The following is a 6,380-nucleotide window of genomic DNA, read 5'->3' as shown; positions in this document are numbered from 1 at the left end:
TCAAGTGTGGCAGCGGTAGTGAGGTTTACCCAGGATCGGACATTGTTTCGTTCTGCTGTGCATGAGGTCTCTATGAGATGGTTCCAACTCGATGGCACCTGACAACAACAACAACAATTATACAGTTGCTTTTCAGCAGGGTGTTATTCAGTTTCCATGTATTCAACTTCATTTCCTTGGTTTTATTGTTGATTTCTAGTTTTATAGCATTGTGGTCTGAAAAGATGTTTTGTCGTATTGTGATATTTGTAAATTTATAAAGGCTTGCTTTGTGACCTAACACATGGTCAATTCTGGAAAATGTTCCATGTGCACTGGAGAAGATTGCATATTGTGCCCTCGTTGGGTTGAATGCTCTGCACACATCTGTGAGGTCAAGTCGATGGATTGTGCTGTTCAGTTCCTGTGTAACTTTGTCGAGTTTCTTTCTGGTTATTCTATCCCTTTTCGAAAGTGGCGTATTAACATCTTCCACTATAATTGTAGATTTATCTATTTGTTTCTTCAATTCTAGTAGGATTTGCTTTATATACCTTGTTGCTCTTTCATTAGGAACATAGATGTTAACTATGGTTATGTCATCTTGCTCAATTGACCCTTTAATCATGAGATAGTGTCCTTCTTTATCTCTTATGGTGGTTTTTGCCTTAAAGTTTATTTTATCCCATATTAGTATTGCCACTCCTGCTTGTTTTCTTTATTGCTGTTAGTTTGGTATATTTTTCCCCCATATTTTAAATTTAGTCTATTTTTGTCTTTGTGTGCAAGGTGTGTCTCTTGCAGACAGCATATTGCAGGGTCTTGTTTTCTTAATCATGCTGCCACTTTCTGTCTCTTCACTGGTGCATTTTGTCCATCGATATTCAGTGTAATTATTGATAGGTATGAATTAATTGCTGTCATTATGTTAATTTTTTGTGTTGCTGTTTTTTCTTTGTTCTGCATGCTGTCCTGTGCTGAGTTTGTTTTTGTGCTATTTCTTGTCAGTTTCTTCTTAGTTTTCATGTTTCCTTGTTCTGCTTGGCAGTTCATTTTCATGGTAATTTTGGAAGTATTAACTTTCTTTGGGATTACCCTATAGTCTACTAACTTTTCCCTCCATTGAAGACAGTCTATTGTGTCCTGTAATCTACCTGATTGCCTCAGCACCTGTATCTTTGTTCCTATATTTTTTCCTTCTTTGACATTGTTATTATTTTGCTCTTCTGTTGACTTCCCAACTCCTTTGAATTCATTGTGATTTTGTTCTGTTCTGGACTCTGCTATCTGTCGTCTGAGTTCTGGGTGGTGTTGCCACATCTGTCAATCTCTGGTTGTCTGTTCTTGTTGGATTTCGGTCCAGATAACTATCTTTAGGATGTTTTGAAGTGCTGGATTGGCTTTGACAAAATCTCTTAGCTTCTGTTTATTCTGGAATGTTTTGATTTACAGTTTTGCTGGATAGATGATTCTTGGTTGGCAGTATTTTCTTTTAGGGTTTTATATATGTCTCCCCATTGCCTTCTTGCCTGCATGGTTTCTGCTGAGAAGTCAGAGCTTAATCTGATTTCCTTGCCTTTGTAAGCAACACTTCTCTTTTCCCTGTCTGCTTTTAGGATTCTCTCCTTGTCTTTGATTTTGGAGAGCTTGTTTATGATATGTCTCGGTGATTTTCTTTTGGGGGTCTATCTTTCCTGGCTACATTCAGCTTCTTAAATGTTTATCTTCTCATCCTTCAAGATGTTAGGGAAAGCTCCTCAACTATCTTCTCTGTGGGCTTCTGTGATTCTTTCTGTTCCCGAATGTCAATAATTCTTAAAATTTTCCTCTTCATGTTATCCAACATGAATTTTAGACTCTCTTCAGATTTTTGTATACTTTTTTCTGCTTGCTATTCTATCTCAGCAGTATTGAGTGATTTGTCTTCCAGTTCACTGGTTCTCACTTCCATCTCTTCAATTCTACTCCTTTACCCTTTTTGTGTATTGTCCATTTCTCATATTTTATTATTAATCATCTGGACCTCTTTTTGCAGGCTTTGAATTGTTTCCAATGCTATATCTATCCTATTTGATTGCTCCTGTAGCATTTTCCTGACTTCTTCCTTATTTTCCTCCACTCCTCTGTAAAGCATTTGAATTTGTCTCCATATCATTCTTCTGAATTCCTTCTCAGGCAAATCCAAAGCCTGCTCTTTTTCTTGTGGAAAGTCTATGTCTGCCTTGAGCTCATTTGTCTCAGTTCTTCTTTTCTGTTTTTTGACATGTGCTGTGATCTTTTGTTGCTTTTTCTTGGACATTTTCCAAGTTAGGTGCATTTTCAATTATTAAACTCAGCTTACTGAGTGTCACTTGGTGGATGAGATCTGGAGATAGTCTTCCCTTTTCATTTGTAATGTCTAGCAGCTGGTATTAACTCCTGCCCCAATGGTGGGATATTATGGGGTATGGTTGTATCTTGGCTATATGGCCTCAATTGCTATCTCTTCTTGGGTAATGTAGGGAGAGAAAGCTCCCACCTCCAGGAAAAAAGTGTGATCAAAGGACCAAAAACAGAAACAATATAAAAGCAGAGACAAAAACCACCACTCAAAACCAAAAATAAAACTGTAGCCATCTGACCAGTAGCCTTTGCTGTGCAGGTCAGTGTGCATGCACAGTAGAAAGCTCCAGCAGTGGGTAGGGGTATCCACTCTCTCAGGCCCCTCCTCTAGTCACCACCATGGAGGTGCATAGAGAGATATTGAGAAATTAATGGGAGAAAGATCGCCCACATTTTTACCTCTGAAGGTCAGTTAGGTATCTGCATGTGCACAGCGTGATTCTCAAAATAGTTGCATCCTTGTGTGTAGTAGTTGGTGTTGGCTCTTGCCTTTTATGTTGGGGTTTTATAGAGTGTTCATATGGTTGTCTGTATGGACAGACCTGCATTTTCTTGCTGGGTAGGCAGGAATAAAGGGTCCCGCCTAGATCAACTTTAGGGCTGTGTCCCAAAGTCAGACATCATAAGCAGCCGCCAAAGGATCAGCCCATGGGACCAATGGGCCTCCTCCTCTCTGTGCCATAGGAAAAATGTAGGCTCAATGCTGGACCCTTTTGGGGGTATGCTACCACTTGCCTGAAGGTGCCTGGGCTGGGCAGAGAGGGTGTGACAGGTGAGGAGGCAAGAATTGTGTAGAATCCCCCACACCTCTTTTTTCAAGTGCCACTGCATGGTTTTTAGTTCTGTATCACTGTATTAGTCTGGTTGTGGCCCCGCCCTCTGATCTCAGCCTGGGTGGAGTGGCCACAGGGAGAGTCTCGTGTCCCGATTGATTCCAAGATCCCAGTATTTTCCTTTCTACAGTGGTTTTCCACCAATGGGTGCGGGAAACTGAGGCCCTGCACTTTATACTAAATCCAGAGCTCTGGAGCTGTTCCATGAAAGCACCTTCTTTGTGTTTTCTGCACCTCCCTTAAGGATCCTGTCCTACCTGACTCTGCTTCTCCTTCCTCCAAACCAGAAGTCCCTCTGCCAATCCATCTTGTTGAGGATCTTCCTCTTCTTTGCTGACCCTCCACTTTACCAGGCAGGCATGATGTCCTTCTCCAGGTATTGGTCCATCCTGATAATATGTCCAAAGTTTGTGAGATGAAGTATGTGAGATTAATCCTCAATGGCACTTAATAACAAAAAAGCAAACCTTTTTTTTTTTTTTTTTTTTATCAATTTTTGTCATAAAATTAATTTTCTTCCAAGATTTGAAATATCAAATGATGTTTCCCAGAAAATAATTTTTATGGAACTCTGGTAGTGTAATGGTTATGAGTTGGGCTCAAGATGATGTGTATGCACTTGAACATGTTGAAGAGGTCTTGTGTGGCAGCTGCAGGGCATTAGTAACTTTCCTCTAAGTATTTAGCTGGATTTTTAGGAAAGAATAGGATATTATGTTTTGCTTGGATAACCCAGAGTGGGATGGATTCAGATCATGGAGCAGGAAGAACCAGGTGGACCCAGACTCAAATATAGGATTCAGGTAGCTACAGGAAAGCTGTAGCAGAGCTGGTGTCTTGGCTTCTTATTGAACAGAGCAATTCCAGGTGGCCATTCTTGAAGGTGAGAGGGAGAAGGTAAGCAGAAAGGAAGAGGAAGTGTGTGAGCTATACTTGTGTATCATGGAGCTAGCCCATAGGTGACACCAACAATTATATGCTTGACAACAGCCTAAAGGTTGACACGTTCAACCCACCCAGATGCACTTCAAGAGATAGGTCTAGTAACCTGCTTCCAAAAGAACACAGCTTTTAAAAATTCCTATGGAGAAGTTCCACTCTGCACACATGAGGTCACCACAAATGAGAATCAACTCACGGAAAATGACAACAACAGCAGTAGCAGTGTACAACCAAAGATGGAACTGAAAATAAGGATAAAACTTAACCAACTAAATAAATTTAGATAGCAGCTTGCACGCAGATTGGAATTTGTACTTATGTCCCATCTGTGTATGTCATGGACTGATTCCAAAGGCCAGAAAAAAGCAAAAGCAGTCATTATTCCAGATTTCATCTCTTCCTGTAACCAACTGGAATAATTTTTCTATTTGAAATAAAATCTTCTGTTAGTCTAGTGATTATTATTGGATATTTGATTGACCTGTGTCAGCAATATACAAATCATATATTTTCTGAATGAGTTTATAGACGTCATCAATGTTTCCAGACCTGAGAACCAATATGGCAGACTAGGCAGATATGCTACTCAGATCATCTGCAGGGAAGATGTTATTGTTGTTGTTGTTGTTGTTGTTGTTAAAGTGCTGTTGAGTCAGTTCTGACTCATAGTGACCCTGTATAGGGTTTCCTAAGAGCTGCTGGTAGATTTGAACTTACGAGCTTGTGGTTAGCAGTCCAGTGTTTATCCTACAACACCACAAGAGAGACCAAATGAAATACACAGATGGTAATCCTGGAACCTTGAGCTTCAGAGGAAAAGACAGAGAAGTGGGTGGAATACTTATCAACATGAGAGGTCCAGTAGGAGCAGCAGAGAAGAGAGACAGACTAGTAAATAGTCTCCCAGCTAGCTGTGATGTGGCCATCCTGTAATTTCAGAGCCAGACGGGACACGGTGGCATGTATTCACACTGCAAACTGACAACAGGGAAAGGTGAATTTCTTTCTTGTTCCCCACATTCCCCTGCTGACCAGAGGTGTGGTCAACCACCACCTCATCCACACCTCAGTGCAGTCCCTACTGTCTGGTATTTCAGATCCAGGAAACTGTGGGCTGTACCAGGGTGAGGTAGGCACAGACTGAGACCCCATATCACCTGTATCTGAGCAGGATCTGTTCCCGACATACAAGACAAAACGGACTGTTTTAAATTGGGTAAGAATTAATACATTAAACGGTAACTTCAAAGAAAATGAATAGATTTTCACATCAAAATAAAAAAGATCAGAGAGATTTAGTAATCATTAAAACAACAGCCATGAAGAAAGTGAAAGGTAAACCCACAAGCAAAATGAACTCAGTGCAGAAAAATTACATGGAACAAAGAAACCAGAAGCATCGCACACGCACACAAACACACACCAAAATGACAGGAATGAATTCACACCTACTGATAATTACACTGAATGTAAGTGAATTAAATGCACCGGTCAAGAGGCAGAGAGTAGCAGAATGGATAAGAAAATAGGCTCCATCAATATGCTGTCTACAAGAGATATACCTTACACACAAAGACAAAAATAGACTAAAAATCAAAGGATGGAAAAAAAATATATATCACACTAATGGCACTCACCAACATCTCCATAAATGGACAATTGCAATCAAGGTCTAGGATGCAATAAATTGACAAATGGTTTCTCTAGTAAGAGATTTGGAAGTGGCATCTGGTTCTATTCATTTTATAATGCTTCATTTCTTTATAGTCAAAAGCCCAACATTTATCTACTACACTTGTAAGTCATTCTTTGGAAGGTTGAGTATGTTTGGCATGGTTCAGAGAAGAAGGCCATTTTTTTCTGGGTAAACGAGTGCCCTTTGAAAGCAGTGTGGGTAGGGGTGGATTACGACAACAATCGCTATAGACTCAGAAGAGTCAAGTAGAGAAAGAAGCTCCCAGGAGTCAGACTCAGTCAGATGTGGTCAGGAAAGATGGAGGAGAGCTCTCAATGACTCCTTGTCTTTTTACCAGAAATAGCCTATTCCTGGACTGTGATCAAAAGCATTATCACTTGCAGTTCCTGGTGGGAATTGCTTAGAGTTGAAGTACATATTCAAAGGTGTCTACAGGATATGCTTGTCTCATCACTAAGAAATACTGAGTGAAATTCTTTATGGACAGACAAGAAGCTACTTTTCTGAACAAATCTTTTAAAGAAAGTGAAAGAGAATAATAATAATAA

The sequence above is a fragment of the Chrysochloris asiatica genome, unplaced genomic scaffold, assembly GCF_000296735.1.
Source record: "Chrysochloris asiatica unplaced genomic scaffold, ChrAsi1.0 scaffold00358, whole genome shotgun sequence".
NCBI lineage: Eukaryota > Metazoa > Chordata > Mammalia > Afrosoricida > Chrysochloridae > Chrysochloris > Chrysochloris asiatica.
The sequence above is the reverse complement of the archived record's forward strand: the minus strand, read 5'-3'. Positions refer to the sequence as shown.